This window comes from Alexandromys fortis, unplaced genomic scaffold (assembly GCF_014885135.2).
Source record: "Alexandromys fortis isolate MF-2015 unplaced genomic scaffold, M_Fortis_MF-2015_v1.1 scaffold_30, whole genome shotgun sequence".
NCBI lineage: Eukaryota > Metazoa > Chordata > Mammalia > Rodentia > Cricetidae > Alexandromys > Alexandromys fortis.
Genome location: NW_026067922.1, coordinates 723,701 through 740,607, shown reverse-complemented (window position 1 = coordinate 740,607; position 16,907 = coordinate 723,701). Strand labels below are relative to the sequence as shown.

General features: G+C 49.0%; 1 protein-coding gene across 2 annotated transcripts in view; it reads left to right on the top strand.

Annotated features, from left to right (window-relative positions):
- Positions 1-2,343: 2,343 nt before the first annotated feature.
- The window catches only part of Klhl29 (kelch like family member 29), a 302,875-nt gene continuing 288,311 nt past the window's right edge, over positions 2,344-16,907 (top strand). For both annotated transcript variants that reach the window (XM_050141981.1, XM_050141980.1), the window contains exon 1: positions 2,344-2,779. The gene's annotated coding sequence lies outside the window, so the exon portion shown is untranslated. The remainder of the gene's footprint in view (positions 2,780-16,907) is intronic.

Here is a 16,907-nt window from a genome sequence, read left to right as displayed (position 1 = left end):
AGTTATCAAGCTCCAACCCCAGAGGCTTTGCAACATTCTAGACTCTGCACCCTCGGCATTTCTCCAGTCTGCCTTTCTTCTATGGCAATGCTTAGCAAGTTAACTGGGAGAAATCCCCTAGTCTCACCTAAAGAGAGCCCAGGAAGGATTCCTGGAGTGGACTGTTTCTTCATTCATTTCAGGGCTGTTCCAAACAATTGGTCAGAAACTACATACGTCCAAACTGCCAGATTTTAACCTATTCCAGCCCCTAGAAACCTTTGCCGCATTCTGTAATGCCCACAGCTACTATACAGGAAAGCACTCAAGATGCAGCCGGTGGAGTCCTGCAATGTTCACAATTGGTGTGCACACGCAGATCATCTCAGAGGACAGTGTCCCACGCAACCAGCATATCCGTGGCTTCGTTCTCCTTCTCTTTGCCCTGAGTTGCCTGCGATATTGTCTATGCGTCTCTTTTGAACCCCAAGTGATCCCAGCTTTCTTCCTTACTATCTATGCTCGGCTACCACCTCATTTTGCTACCTCCCAGCTTGCTATTCAAACCACCTTCAGGTATTTCAGTCACCATCAGGTGTACTTTGAGGACCTCTGGGAGCTGTTTTCCCCTCAATCTCCCCCCCCCCCATCTCTCTTTGAAGAGCCTCTGTCACCGCCTTAATGTCACACCAGCTGTCCTGGATTTCCTGTTGTGGGGGTAGATTCCTCTTGGATGCAAGCACTCTATACCCCCAACCCAAGACTTTCAAGCCTCCATACACCAAAACTTTTATCTGATATTTATTCCAGGAAATGCAGTTACTCTAACACCATCGGACCATCTCCCCAGTGTCTTCCTTCTTTGCTGACAGTTCTCCCGCTACCCTCAGTAGATGATTATTATTTATTATTTATCAGCCACGACACTATACTGTGCTGCCTACAACATATTAAAGGATATACAATCTCTGCACTGAGTTTACAGCCAAGACTGCAGACCTGTGCAGCCGACATCACATGAGGCCGCTGAGAGGAAGAACCACCGACAAGTTCTCTGTCTTCTCTGGTAGACTGCAGTGGATGCTGGCAAGGCCTCCTCCACAGGGCGGCCCTCCCAGATCAGGGCCCTCCACAGCTATGTCCCCCCCCCTATTTCAGGCACCCATCCCCAATTTCTAACCAGACCTTAGGCCTCAGAGTATTTTCCTGGGGGGGGGTTATGGGTGAAGAGAAATGAAGAGGGGGGGATGAACCCACTGACCATAATCTTCAGGCTGGCCTGGAGGTTGGAGGGGAGTCACAGATTTTTCCTCTGAATCTCAAAACAGGCGTGGGGGAGGTTGGGGGCGACTGGAAATAAGAGACAGACCTGCAGAGTTAGCAAGCCAAGGAAGTCTGGACCGAAAAGAATCACTCTGGCGAGATGAAAAAGCCCACACCGGATAGCCACAGGTCTCCAGCCAAAGTTTCCTCTTAGGGTTCCAGTTAGGGTCTACGTAGACGGCATGCAGAGGGGAGGGGAAGACTCAGTGTGGACCTTGGGAGGGCTGGCTGGCTGGCGCTGCATCTGGAGGGTCAGAGTAGGCAGCCAGGCCTGTGTGGTCTGAACAACCCGGGGAGGTCTGTAAAAAGAGGAACATTCTCAGATGCTCAGCAAGCAGTCAGGCAGATGCCAGGAGACAGGACTGGCGTGGCTTGCGGTGGTCCTTCGGAGATGGGGCCCTTTCCTGCTCCTTCTCGTGGCCGGAGTGTCATAGAGAGGGCGGAAGCGGAAAGATGATTGGACTTCTCTTTCTCAAACTTTCCACCAGTTTCCTCAGGTGTTGAGAGCAGAAGGGAAGCTCTCTTCATTCCGGATCTTTCAACCAACTCTCGGAAGCCTGAGGCCATGGCCCAGCAGCCTAGCCACGCGCCGTGAGTCTGCCGGGCGCGGCCACGGAGCCGGGCGAGCCGGGAGTCATCGCAGGGGGCGGGGGCGGCGGACCGACGATGGACACACCCGCTGGCACTGAGCCGGGGGCCAGGCGCGCTACTGCTGGGGATCCCTGGGGCCCCGGGAGCCAAGCGCTGAGCCGGGCTGGGGGCGCCCCGCCTCCCCCACCCTCCGCCCCCGCCTACTCGGGCGCCCGTGATTGGCTCCGCCCGCCCCTGGCTGCGCGCCGAAGCCCGCCTCCCTCGCAGCTAAAGCAGACGGTACCCGGAGAGGAGCGAGCCAGAAGGGAGCATGGTCCCCGCGCCGCGGCCGCGCCAACCCCCGCGCCGCCGCCGCCGTCGCCGCTGTCCCTGCCACCGCCGATCTAGCCGCATCTTCAGCCCCGGCCTCGGCTCCGCAGCGCACGTCCGCAGCCCCGGCCAACGCCGAGCCTAAGCTCAGCCCCCGCCCGGAGCCCGAGCCCCGAGCCCGGAGCCAGCCCCAGCCCCGCGGCCGCCGCGGCTGCGGGGAGAGGGCGGGGGCGATGCTGCCGGAGCCGCCGCCGCCGCCGCCGCCTCGATGAGAGCCGCGCCGCACCGCGCATAGCCGCGCAGTCTGACAGGCAGAAGGACTGACTTCCCTCTCCCGGGCATCCTCCCTGGGCTGCCGGGAGGCGGCGGCGGAGGAGGAGGAGGAGGGAAAGGGGGAGAAGGCGGAGAGCAGGAACGCGAGGAGGTGGACCTGGATCCGTTTCTCCCGGCCAGGACGCGAGCGGCCCCAGCTACAGCTACCCGCCGGCGCCGTCCCCTATCCATCAGCCCTCCTGCACCCATCCGCGACCCTGGGCTCTCTGCGCGTCGGGCCGGGGCCGGAGCGGCGCGGCCGCAGGTAAGAGCTGGGTCAGGTTGGGGCTCTTAGGATGCAGAGCAGCGGTGTGGGATAATCCTTGGGTCCTGGTAGCTACTGGGCAAGGCAGGACTTGGGAGCGGGGCCCGGAGCCCGGAATGCTGGGCTAGGCTCTGGCAGCGGTGGCGGCTGGAGCTGAAGCCTCCCGCGTCTGGACTCGCAAGCCTGCAGAAACCCTTGCGCCTGCGCTGCTCTGGGGATGAATAAAAGGGGGAAAAAACTTCCTGCCTCCGGGTGTGTTATGCAGGGAATGCCTGGGGGCGGGGAGGGACTGTCGCGGTGGTCAAAGGTACTAGAAGCGAGCATGACATCGGAACCGGGTAGCGCTGGGCCGGGCTGGGCCGTGTGCGTCCCTCTCCTGGCCACCTCCCCCTGCGCGGCCCAGGGCCCCAGCAGTGCCGGGGGCCCAGGAAGCACCGGAGAGCTGGTCCCCAGGGCGGTCGTGTGCCCTGCAGGTTGGGGAGGTGCGCGCCTGTGTGCCAAGGAAAGCTAGATGATGGGTTCTGCCCCTCGCGTTCTCAGATCCAGCATTTGGGGACCGGGTTTCTTCACTGGATCCCAAGTAACTTTCGAGGTAGAAGAGCTTGAAAATCATCTGGATGGAACCCACATAGACCGTGTTGTGACCTCCCGTTCATTCCCTTGACACCTTGTGGTTTCCAGCCGGGGGTTGGAGGTGGGAGGACAGCTTCGGGGATGCGAAGGGCGGGGAGGTGGTGGCGAGTGGGGAGGGGTTGTTTATGTGTGGGATAGTGGACCAGGAGACACGTAGGTGGGAGTGTGGCCGCGCGCCCGGACTGCCACCGGCGGTGCGGGCTGGCCGCGGGCTCACGTTCGGGTCTCCGTGGCCTGGAGCTGGCCGAAAGCAGGAGGGTTATCTGCGGTCGCGCGCGGGTGCCCGCGCTGGGCAGTGTCGGCCCCAGGCCCCAGGGGGGAGAGGCGTGCTCGCTGCAGCCCAGATCGCGGAGCCCAGAGTCCAGTTTCGGTCCGAGGCTGTTCCCGGGGCAGATTCGGTGTGCATCGCCTGGGGAAGGCGGAGACGCACCGCCTGCCTGCGGCTGTTCTCAGAGGAGCGGGCGACTGCAAAGCGTGAGTCTTGGATGCCTGGGTCCGCCTGCTGAGAAGCACGTTCTCTCTCATCGCTGGCCTCTGGAATCGAAAGGCAGCGGCGGTCAGTTGACAGATCTCCTGTAGGTCCCCAGGGATGATGATGGGTGAGGAACAGCCGCTGCTGCCACACGCGCGGTTCTGCGAAGCGTATCCTCTTTCCCTGTGGTGTTTGCGACGCGGTGCGCCCGGGGCGAATCGTGAACGCAGATATTTATGTAGCATTAGGCGAGACCTCTTCGCCGGAGGGACTAGACGTGGAGGACGCCGGCTGCGGCTGCCGAGAAACTTCCACTCCTCAGCTCTGGGACAATCAGGTTCCTCGCCGCTGCAGTCTTCAGCCCCTCCTCAGCTGAGCAACGCTAGGATTCGGACTCCTCTCGCTGTGATGGATCTGTCCTGGTTACAGCTGTATTTATCCTCATTTCATTCTCTTTAAAGCCATTTGTCTAGTCGCTACAGAGTTTCTCCTCTGCCGAGTGGTCTTACTGCCAACTCAGGCTGGGGAGGGCAGATTTGAGAAATTCTTTCCGTTCGGGATGAATGACGGCACATTTAATTAGCCTATGTCATCCCTGACTTTTTAAATTTAAATTAAGGGGGGGGATGGAGAGCTAACTTTTTAATTATTTTTCACTGGGGCGGGAGGGGGCCTGAACAACTGTACAGATTGTTCGCCTTGACACTTAGAGAAAACGTATCTGCTAAACACATAATTTAAGGGTTGGTTGTCATGCATGCATTTGACACCCAGTCTGTATGTTCCTACATGTCTAGAGCAGTGGGTTACAGTGTCTATGGTCCCATATATTGTTCTGGAGTGCATTAGATTTATCACCTTGCTACAGATCAGGAAATCAGTAGCATGTGTGCCCTTAAACCCTATAAGAATTTAATAATGTTTAATTTGGCTTATGGGCTGATGCATTTAGCCATTTTTAATAACTTTTCTACACAAGGATCTTATTAGTCCATTATGAAGAAAAACATTGTCTTTGGTCCAGTCATCCCATTTCCGCTATAGTTATGGAAATGAATCCGTCTCCAACTTTCATTCGCAAGCAACAATCCAAACGAAATACCTAAGAGTTTTACTGAAATAAAACATCCTATGGTAGCCATGGAAACAAATAGATTAAGGTTTATTGGTTTCTTCTGTATGTGGTGGGGGTAGGGACCTAATGTTGGATCTCCTCAGTTATGTTTCTAATGAATGATGGTCACACTCCAAATACTAGGTGTGGGAGATAAGCCACACCAGAATTCAGTTTTGTGAGGGGTTTTATTAGAACAAAGACCACCGAGAAACCCAAGAGAATGACTTCAGCTAACTGCGGCTCCTCACATCCAGAACGCAAATGCATGAGCCAGTTTTGCTGTGTTGCTTTTTTTTTAAGTAGATGAGAATTGAGTTTGTATTCTTTTAATATTGGAAGACGTATTTTGCTTGTAAGCGATTACTAAGGGAATCGTTAAACCCAGCCCCTGTTTCCCGGGAATAAACATGTTAGATGCGTAGATGCTGGTGTAGATGGACTGTCACACCTGTTACCAACACTGTCAGTCGGAGGGAGGCAGATCATTCGTCTATTCATATCTTGCCTATTTCAATATTCAGACATTTCCACGGCGATCCACTCCGGTTTTGTTTATTTAATCAACCTTATAAATCTTTGGCATCAATTCCAGTTGTGCCGTCTTTCCCCCCTTCCACATATCGTTTGATTTGGCTGTGGCTCATTCCTACTGGAAAGCATTTCCTGGTCTCCCTTACCTAGTTTCCGAAAGTTTACGTGATTCCCAGTAACACAGAGAAGAAAAGGAGTCAATTCAGATAACACCATCAGTGCTGATGTAGTTTTTTTAGTATCTCATTTGTTACCTGTGTTTGTGAGTGTGTGTGTGTGTGTGTGTGAGAGAGAGAGAGAGAGAGAGAGAGAGATTGTTTTTCTTTTTCATTCCACAGGCTTGCTGTAAAGCCTTCTAACTTTATGTTTTATTCTAACAGAATTGACTGAAGTTCCTTCCTACCCTTCTCTCCCTTTCCTCGTCCTTGTTATCCCCTCTTCCCATTCCTCCCCCCTTTTGTGGTATAAGGATTCTTTTGTGTCTTTAGCTCTATTGGACTTGAAGAGCCATCAAAGCTGTGTATTAGAGTGGGCTTGTCCTTCTGTAAGATCTTTTCTCTTTCAGTAATGGATAGAGCCAGAAGGTTCCGGAACATCAGAGGATTTTTTCCCAAATATAATATTTAGTCATAGCGCCAAGTGTCTCTAGGATCACAGTAACATTGTAAGTCCTCGGAACAGGCAGTTTTACTTCACTGCAAGCGATGATTTTGCTCATCCGCTTTCAACTTTGCTTTCTAATGATGCAATCCCATGCTAATCACAGCCCTGTATATTTCAGCAATATCAAGGCAAGCATTTGCACGCTACTGACTTATTAGGATCGGGCAAAGTAATTGGAACACTTAAGTTCAAAGTCAGAAGGAGAAATGGAATTATAGCCAACCTTATGATTCTATAATCAGTCAACTAAGCGCCTACTTGGGGGTAGGAGGAGGAAGAAACACTACAAATTAGAAATCCAGCCTTTGCTGGCTGTGGATGAGGCCAAACTGGTGCAGTTACAGTGAACGAGGATCAGAGAATGAGAAAGACATGCCCCCTGACCTTTTTGGCACTAGGGCACATCTCATGACAAATGTGTAGAAACTGGGAAATTATTTCTACTTGATGCAGAAGAGGATTTTTTTTATTGCTCACAAAAAAAAAAAAAAATCTAAGGGCCTCTCCTGGTATGCTTAAACAATTAGGTGGTATGGTTCCTTCAAGAGAGTTCCCATACGATGGCTTTTACCATAGAAAATCATGATAATAAATTTGATTAATAAATAGAACTATATGTCAAAATTCCTTACTAGAATCTAGGAGCAAAAAAAAAAATGCTGAGATCACAGCCATCCTCAAATCAAACTCCAACACTCTTCCTTCAGTGGCTACATACTTGCTCTCAAGTCCCGGATCAGAACGGCAGGCAGACTCTAAGAAAGGCTGAGTGGCAGGCAGACTCTACCAGTAGGCTTCAAGGAAACTATCTGAAACCAGGAAAACTGAAGCTTCCATTTAGATAGTTGATCACCGGAAGCTGCAACAGAGTTGATGCTGGGAACAGCGTCATTGTGCTGGGGCATTCCCAGCTTTTGGGTGGGGAGGAGAGCTCCTTCCTTTGAGGCTTAGTAGCTTTTGTGCAATAGAAATGGTTCCGAGACTCCATGCTGCAGCTGCAGAGATGACTCAGACACCTGGAGGAGAACCCTGGAGCACGGGCACACGGGGGATTGGTTTAGGGGAAAAGGACAGCTCCCCAGATGTTAAAGGCTAAGGCTGGCTGCACGGGTGTCTCTTTTTAGCCTTCATGTTAATGAAGTTCTGAAACCGTTCAAGTCGTTGACCAATTTGAGATAAATATATACAAACACATATAGACGTCTATTTGTCTTTATACACACAAATGTATACTTTGCCACTTGATAAAATTATGGTTTAAAACGTTAACACATCATTTCCCAGCATCACAGTTTTTACGTGCACAGTATAGTGGTACTCCTACTCACATTGCTCAGCAATGGGTCACGGAAACTTCTCCCCCTGTGTGGCTTGGAAATCCTTTAACCCTTAAACGCTGATGTTTATTCGCTTCTCCCTCTGCTGGGCAGTCACTATTCTATTTTGGGTTTCTATCAACCTGACCGTCTCAGGTACTGCATGTCGATGAACTAAAACACTTACCATTTCATAACTGGCTTATTCCACTTAGCATCCTACAGTCAGGATTTCATCCTCCACAGCCTTGTGTGTCAGTTTTTTTCCTTTTGAAGACCGATTAGTATTCCGCCAGGCGTGTGCCTATTTTGTTTGTCTGTTGGTGAGTGTCTGGGTCATTTCCACCTCTTGGCTACCGTGAGGAATGCTACAGTGGATGTGATTGTGTAGATATCTTCTGACACGAGGCTTTTCACTCTTTGACGGCATATACCCAGAAATAAGACCACTGCATTCTGCCGCGTTAGCCCGGACAAACGCGGGACTCCGGTTTTAAGACCTTGGTAGGAATGCAGTCAGTCGAAACAGTGGCAGCTATCAAATGCAGCAGGTATTACTGACATTTGATTTTCCTATTTGATGTGTGCATTGCCTTGAAAGTCTCCCCGGTCTCTCCTGCTTTGCTTTGGGTGGGGTGGGGGCCTGAATTCTGGTGACAGTACAGAGTGGTTGGATGTAATGACGTCATGTAGGAGTTGAAGTCCAGTCTTTGTGCAACCTTGGGAATACCCTTTGTCTCACAAAGCCTTTGTTCCTGAAAATGGAAGGGAAAACAGTAGCCGTCCAGGGCTAGGAGAAGGGACGCCCGTGGGCTGGTGAGACGGCTTAACGGGCAAAGGTATCTGCTGCGAAGCCCACATGGTGGAAGGGGAGCCCTGACTCCTGCTGCCGGTTGCTCACCCCTCCCAAAAGCATGCCACGGCAGTGCATACATGCAAAATTAATACTATTTAAAGATTCACACAAAAATTAACTTAAATTCTTTTTTTTTCCAAAATGAAGAAGGAACCCCGTTCAAATCTTTCCCACAGAGGGACTCTCCACGTAGCAAAGCTCTGGAACATGGCCATTCAGAGAGGTGACCGCAGGTCATGGGGCCAATAAGAGGGGTAGACACGGAGCCCTCCAGATATTAACCCTAGGTATTTTAATAAGTCAGTGCATGTGTGTACGCTGCAGTCTGGGACCCTCATATGCTGATGTGAGTTCCGAGAAGCACACGATGGTTTGCCTCACGATTCCAACCGTTCAAAATACCCTCTGTGGATTTGACGCTATGAACGTTTAATTTCATTTTTAGTATCATAATTTTAGTGTTGTTGTGGATTTCAGAGGTCAGCTAATCTACCTATTATTCAATCAGCAAACCTTTCTCAAGCCCCAATAATCAAATAATAATAGCTTCTGGTTATGGCTGCCCACCATATTTTAGTACCTTACATACATTATTGTTAATCCTTGTATCAAACCCACGAAGTAGGGATTACACACACTCTACAAATGATGATGGAGCTCAGAGGTAAGCAACTGGCCTATACCTACAGGCCCAGCCATGCCTAGCCACATCACTGCTGAGCTCAAACACAGAACCTTCAGCTACTGATTCTCACACAAGTGTGTGTGTGGTGCTGAGGGTGGAATCCAGGGCTTCATGCAAACTAGGTAAACACTCTGCCAACTAAAGCACATGCCCGACCCTGTGTGTATTTGTGATAGTACACACAGGGCTTAGTGTATGTGTACCAGTTTGTATGAGGAGATACCTCATTATCTATGGTAATTAACCCCCTTTGTTTTTTCACCCAGGGTCTCCCTATGTAGTCTTGGGTAGCATAGAACTGGCTGGCCTTGAACTCACAGAGATTCTCCTGCCTCTGTCTCATGAGTACTGGGATTAAAGGCCTGGAGGGCCATGCCTCACTCTTGCCAATCAATATTTTATGTAAGTCATAACATTAGAAAAAGCATGAATTTAAGACTGTTTGCTGTGAGGTGTTTTACTCTTTTGGCTTGTGGGGAAACCCACCCCCCCAGCTCCCAAATACATCACGTGGACACTTCTTATTACTTATAAATGCCTGGCCTTAGCTTGGTTTATTTCTAGCCAGCTTTCCTTAACTTAAATTATCCCAAATTATCATTTTCCTCTGGACTTTTTCCTTTTCATACTTCTGTGGCTTACTTATATATCACTCTTACTCTGTGGCTGGGTAGCTGGCCCCTAGCGTCCTCCTCTCCTTGTTCTCTTGCTCTTTTCCTCCCAGATTTCTCCTTCTATTTATACTCTCTGCCTGCCAGCCCCACCTGTTCTTTCTTCTGCCTTGCTATTGCCGTTCAGCTCTTTATTAGACCAGTCAGGGGTTATAGACAGGCAAAGAATCACTGCTTCACAGAGTTAAACAAAAGCAGCACATCTTTAAACAAATGTTCCAGAACATAAACATATAGAACACACCTTAAAATAATGGTCTACGACTATTGACCCGCTCTGGCCAACATTCACTGTTGGGCTTGTTTTGGACCAGTCTACCTGCTTCCGTTTATTCCTAGAAGACAAATGAGAACAATTCATAGGCTTGAATGGTACCTGTTTCCATAGTGAGTCTGTGTAAAATAAAATAGCCCCAAAGACAAAAGCAACATAGAGAAAACCAAGTATACACTTCGTCCTACTTAGACCTAGAAAAGGCTAACTGGACTTACCCCAGCTTTAATATCAGAGGTAGCACAGTGTCTGATATTAAATTCCTCAGTGAAAATGTGTGTGTTTTAACCCTGGGACGGTATCGGGTAATAAATATCAAAGCATACATTTTCGGTTGTCTTTTCACTCATTGACTGTGGAGTTATGCATGCGGAGTTTGTCATTGTGTGGAATTTTAGATGCTATATTTGGGCCTAAATCTATTAAATATGCTTGTTGATGAATTCTAAGTAATCTAAATGGAATCTGGGAGGATTTATGACTCGAGACTTTGAAGACTAATTTTCTCTTGGAACTATATCATCCCAGTGATAACTGGGTATCTGGGACTTCAGAGAGCCGACACAGAATCTCGTCTTTCATACCGGCCTCACTTGCCAAGCGTCCTCCCCGTGCAGATTTTAAAAGTTGTGGTGTTTCATAAACAGCATTGTTTTTTAAAGAAAAATAAAAGCACTACAAATTGCAGAAACAGAAACCACGGGAGAAAGGTGCTAGTTTGCCGGCTGCCTCTCTTCTGGCCTTAGCCTTTGGATTAGTCCTCTGTGAGACAGGAAAGGGTGGGTGCAGAGCCTCCAGCACACACCGCAGGTTTGTCTCTGTTCCGTGTTTTCAGGTTTCCCACGCAGGTACATCCAGGCTCACCGGGAGAGGGACATTCATTTTAGACCTGAGGCCAAGCCTGTGAAGAAGCCGTAACACAGGCAGTGCTGGGTCAGGGCGGCCACTGCAGTAGCTGGCCACCTCTGGGCTGGCCACCTCTGGGCTGGCAAGCATCTCCTGTATTCTTCTCCAGGCAGTGCGCCATCCCTGCTTCCCTCCCTTCTCTGTGTATAGAAGGGAGATCAAGGGGCTTTTTAACCATGAAGGCATCCACGTTTGAAAAAAAAGGGTGCAGAGACGACCATACGTGAAGATGCTGCAGCTGTTTTCTGAGAAACCAATGCCAGTCCCAGACTTCAGCTGCCCGAGAGACTTAACAGCTTCGTTTTGGGTCACTTACTAACATTAACAAGTGTTCAGGAAGAGTGAAGCTTGGGTTTGAGAAAAGTGAGACAATTTTATCTTTCTCCTTCTCTGTTCAGCTAACTCTTCCAGCTGGAGTCACTGGCTTCTGAATCACAATGGCCATTAAACCCAGCCACCGAGGGAACCTTACTGATGATGTGTTTGGTACCTTGAGCACAGAGCAATTCCTGCTTAGAGTAAGGCGCCTTTAATGAATCCTCCTTGTCTTGTGGTACCTCATCCTCTTGTTTACCCTGTGCTGTGGGTAAGGTCATTCCCATTTTGTGGATGAGTTAGGCCCAAGGTCAGATCAAGTATGGGAGGTGGGTTTGAGATACCCAACCGTGTCATCTACACAACTGCCTGCCCATGAAGAAGGGACAAGGCCAGTCTGCCTTCTAAAAGGACTACAAATGGCCTGTTGTATAATAAGAATCCTCCATGTTTAACCACACTCTCGCTAATTACCACAGGTGACACTGTGAGAAGCTGAGGTCCAGTTAATTTTCTCTTCAAGGGGGAAATAAACTCAAAGAAACAGAGCTACTTTTGTAATTTCAAATGCCTTCACACATTACCTTATTACCCTTATCTTTTGAATTGAGCAAAAGTTTGCTTGTGGCTCTGCATCTGAGGCTCAGGTCTGCCTGCTGCCTTTGGTGCCTTTCTGTTGAGGTCAGAGGCCCCTGGGGTGCTCACCTGAATATCCGAGGACTGAACATTTTAGGATTAATGAATTCTTATTTGCAAAGCACTTATTACAGCGCCGGCATATACCAAGTCCTGGAAACAAGCCGTTCTTTCTGGGTAGATAGTGTTTGTGGTCCTAAAGGGACAAAGGCGAGCCTTTGTCATTAGATTCAGGCCTGGCCTGGCACGTCTTGATATTTACTGGTCAGCTGCACTGTAGAATTTCTGGTCTACTTAGAAACTGAGAGATGTTCCAGGGAGGAGATTTGGCTCGTGAACGCAGCATTGCCCTGACCCCTGGGGTCCATTCAGCTGCTATCATTGCGCCATCTCTCCAAGCCAGTGGAAAGGTGTCGGCAATGGTGGCTTTCCAAACAGTTGGTGCCAAGGTAAATTGAGAGTGAGCTATTAGAGACCAGGATTGCATTTAACATTGCTTTGGTGGCCAAGAACTCAGTCAATGGCTCATCTCACTGAAGAGGCAGAGAGCAATTGGAACAACATGAAACTCACTTCAACAGAGTTGTGGATGATGTTCTAGCTGTGCATAGTAGGACCACATTCACGTTTGTTTGATTTTCTAACCTCAGGGGATCAAACCTAGAGCCTTGTACATAGTAGGCCCTGAGCCGCATCCCTAACGCCACGTATCAGTTCTTAACAGATTGGAAATAATAACAAAAACCGAAATCTACGGGAAGTGGCTCGGTAGATAAGAAAGCTTGCTGTACAAATAGGAGGACGTGTGTTTAGGTCCTCGGTACTCTTGCCAAAAGCTGCGTGTTGCCATATGTGCCCCAGTGCTGGAGGAGGGTTGGAGAGGGGACAGCTGCTAATCTAGCTGAAGATGGCAAGCTCCTGGATCAGTGAGAGACTCTGGCTCCAGGAATAAGACAGAGATCGGGTATAGGAGGGCATGAATACTGCCCCATACACACAGTGAACACATGAAACACACCCTCATACACACAGTGAACATATCAAACACACCCCATACACACAGTGAACATATCAAACACACCCCCATACACACAGTGAACACATAAAACACACCCCCATATACACAGTGAATACATGAAACACACACCCATACACACAGTGAACACATCAAACACACCCCCATACACACAGTGAATATATCAAACACACCCCTCATACACACAGTGAATATATCAAACACACCCCCATACACACAGTGAACACATGAAACACCCCCATACACACAGTGAACACATGTAACACCCCCCATACACACAGTGAACACATTGATACCCCCATGCACACAATGAATATATCAAACATACCACCATATACATAGTGAACATGCACACACACACATTCAAAAAAATTAAAGATAATCCAGGCAGTGGTGGCACATACCTTCAATCCCAACAGGGAGGCAGAGGCAGGTGGACCTCTGAGTTCGAGGCCAGCCTGGTCTACAGAGCAAGTTCCAAGACAGGCAGGGCTGTCTCAAAGAGACAAACAAACAAGAAAAAAATTAAAGAGGCCAGAAAGGTGGCTCATCAATGAAGAGAACAGGCTGTTCTTCCAAAGAACACAGGCTCAGTTCTCAGCATCCACATAGTGACTCACAACTGTCTATAACTCCAGGACCAGGGCATGCAACACGTTCTTCTGGCCCCTGGGGCCACCAAACATATACGAAGTACCCAGTTACCCATGCAGACAAAACGCCCATACACATAAAAACGAATACATTTTATAAATAAATTTTAAAAATTAAAATAAAAAAAACTCCCGCCACCCCTGATTATCACAGTTAGGGGCAGAGAACAGCATAGAAACCTAGATACGGTTGTTTTGTCAAAGCGTGGGCAGGATTTTAGAACACTCGGGGCTTGGAATCCCTTATTATCAAAGCTAGGTTTTCCACCACTGGGGTAACAGGTGGGCTAACTTCTGCCTCGGCCACGAGTGCTCAATTTAGCAGGGCAGCTGCCTGCTGTCTCCTGCCCAGCGCGTGATTAGCATTTCTGGTAACTGCGAGGAGGTTGTGTACTCGGCCTTCACATGCGTGCCCATTGGTTTCTCTACTATGACCCTGAGGATCCTAGCCCAAGTGGTTTGTAATATACCCACCCACTTCCACACGGAGGCCAATGTGTTAAAATGCCTTGCCTTGAACCCTTGGTATAAGGAGGGCTTATTTGTGATCGAATTTGCTGCATTGGAGGAATAGAAAGAAATGGATGCTGACCTCACTCAGAGAGTGAGGTTTTCTGAGCAAAAGTCGAGGGCCGTGGAGTGTGGGTGCAAGGACCGCGTTTAGAAGCCTTGTTTGTTAGACCAGGAGGCTGTAAGCAGCATCATAGCCAGCCTGTCCTTTAAGTGAAGAGCCTTCTGCGAGTGGAATGTTATAATCTATTTGGTTCATGCTGTTCCAGCCAGCTTTAATCATCAAAACTGGAAAAATATTCCAACTGTGAAAGGAACATAGCTCTTGCTGAAGCCTCGATGTGCCACAGGAACACGCCAGAGCCACCAGTCCACGCAGCATGCTGTCGAAGGGAGTGTGTGGATCTCTTCGTGCCGTGTGAGGCAGCTGGCTTCTTCCACAGTGAAATGGCACAAAGACCCAACGGTTCCTCTTCCCCCAGAGGAGAAAAATGATTTTTCCTGGAAACCATGTTTGAAGAAGTCACTTTCTTTTTCTCTGTATGATCTCTGCCTCTCTTATGATAGGGAGGGGCATTTCCTCACCCTCCCCAAGTGTCTGACAAGGTCTGCTTAAGCAGCCCTGGTTTGGAGGTCAAATGGGTCAGAAGGCAGAGCTCCCTAGAGAGAAAAGGTTTGGCTTGTGAGACTGGCAGGCACCACGGACTGGGATACAGAAAAGAAGGAAGCGAGCAGACCAGTGTCCCCAAAGCGGCCCTCACTGCAGTCTGGCTAAGATAAAGATGCATCAGCTCCACACTGACTGTGAGCTATGTCCTCAGGCAAGGGTTGCAGCCCTGGTTCTAGCTAAGGTGATTGACTCCTTGTTTCTTGGCTGTTAGTCCTAGTAGGTTCTCCTCCCGGCTCATGAGAGACGCTGGTGGGCTCTCCTTCCAATCCATGAGAGACCCTGGTGAGTTCTTCCAATCCAGGAGAGACCCTGGTGGGCTCTCCTTTCCAGCTCACCGAGACCATGGTGGGCTCTCCTTTCCAGCTCACAGAGAACATGGTGGGCTCTCCTTCTATGCCATGAGACACCAGGGCATTCCAAAGCCTTGGTCCTGCTCTGGCTCCCACCAGAGAATTTTAAAGCTGGCTTTAGGAATCCTAAGGGAGGCTTCAGGGGTGGGTGGGCACTCAGTGAACTGCAAAGTCACAATTCAAGGGCTTGTTGTTGTTTTTATTCTTGGTTTGCCTCCCAGAATTCCTTGTCTCTAGACACTTCCTTTTTTCTTGTACTATCTAGAGTAGACACCTGGCCTACTTGGTTCTCCTCGGGGCTGGGAAACAGGGAAAGGTGTTCACCTTGTTATCTTGTTTCTCTGCAAGATGTGACCCGTGTGTGCTCTGGGACCAAGAACAGGGGGAGGAGGAATGTGAACAGATGATTGTCATGTAGAGATTGAACATGTGGCGGGAGGGAGGGCAGGATTCTGTTCTCAGGACTTCCTGGTTACAAAGAAAACTGTTTTGACCCAACGACAACGTGATTAAAGGATGTCCTAAGGATGCGAGTGTTTATTCCTCCAGAGAAGATAGGTCAGCGACCACTGGGTACACAAAAATATATTCTGACATTTCAATGATGAGGGAAATGCAAGCCAGAAGCACCATGAGACGTCACTTGGTAGGCTTTAAGATGGCTGTTATCAAACAAACAGAACCAGAGCTTACCAAGGGTCAGGAAGGATGTGGAGAAATGGCAAGCTTCAGGCAACTGCTGGTCCAAATGCATAATGGGGCAACCACTGTGGAAAATACCATGGTTTCTAAACCTAGAATTACCCTCTGAACTAGCGGTTCCACTTCCGAGCATGTACCACACAGAAGTGAGAGCTGAGGCGGGCCTGTGGGCCCACACACCAGTGTGGCTCATAGCCGCAGAAGCATCTGTGATTCCCAAAGGCAGAAGTAAGACATGCCCATCAGTGGATAAATGGACCAACAGGATGCTGGACTTGCATAGAGACGAATAGCATCCAGGCTTGGGAGGGAAGGGAATTCTCTCACATGTGTGAAATGCAGGGGCCTTGTGATTGGAATACCAGTCCCCAAAGGACAAATGCTCTGTGGGTCCACTCGTATGAGGTACGTAAATTAGGCAGGTACGCAGAAGAGGGACAGAAGGGTAGCAGTCAGGAAGATGCTCTTTAATGGATTTACAGTTTCTGTCTGGAAAAAAAAAAGAATGTGTGTGGAGGTGGCTAGTAGTGATTCTTACCCAGCAAGATGAGTGTACTTAAGATCGCAGAACTGTACATTTCAAAACTGCTGAAAGCCTAGATCTTTTTGTTTTTGTTTTTGTGCTTTATTGTGATTTAAAAAAAAACAGGTTTCCAAATATTCCCAACTGATTCGTTTTAAACTAAGATTTATTTTTTATTTTATTTTATGTGCATGCATGTTCTCTCTGCATGCGTAACTGTACCACCTGCATGCAGTACCTAAGGAGGCCCAAAGAAGGTGTTTGTTCCTCCAGGACCCGATTTGACAGACGTTCATGAGCTGGAAATCAAACCCAGGTCCTCTAGAAGAGCAGCCGATGCTTTTAACCACTGAGCCGTGTCTCCAGCTGATCCCCAAGTTGACTCTTTAATTGCGTTATTTTCAGAATTCTTCTTGGGGAGAAATAAGTTCAAGAGTTCAACAACATTTATGTGGTAGTTGCTGTATATACCTCATTGCAATACTGTGCTGGACATGTATTCATTTGATTTATTCTGTAACCATCGAGGCAATATAATGAAATCCATAGATCTGAATGTTCATTACACCGAGTTTCAGTAATTGCAGATGCCTACGTGATCATAATTCA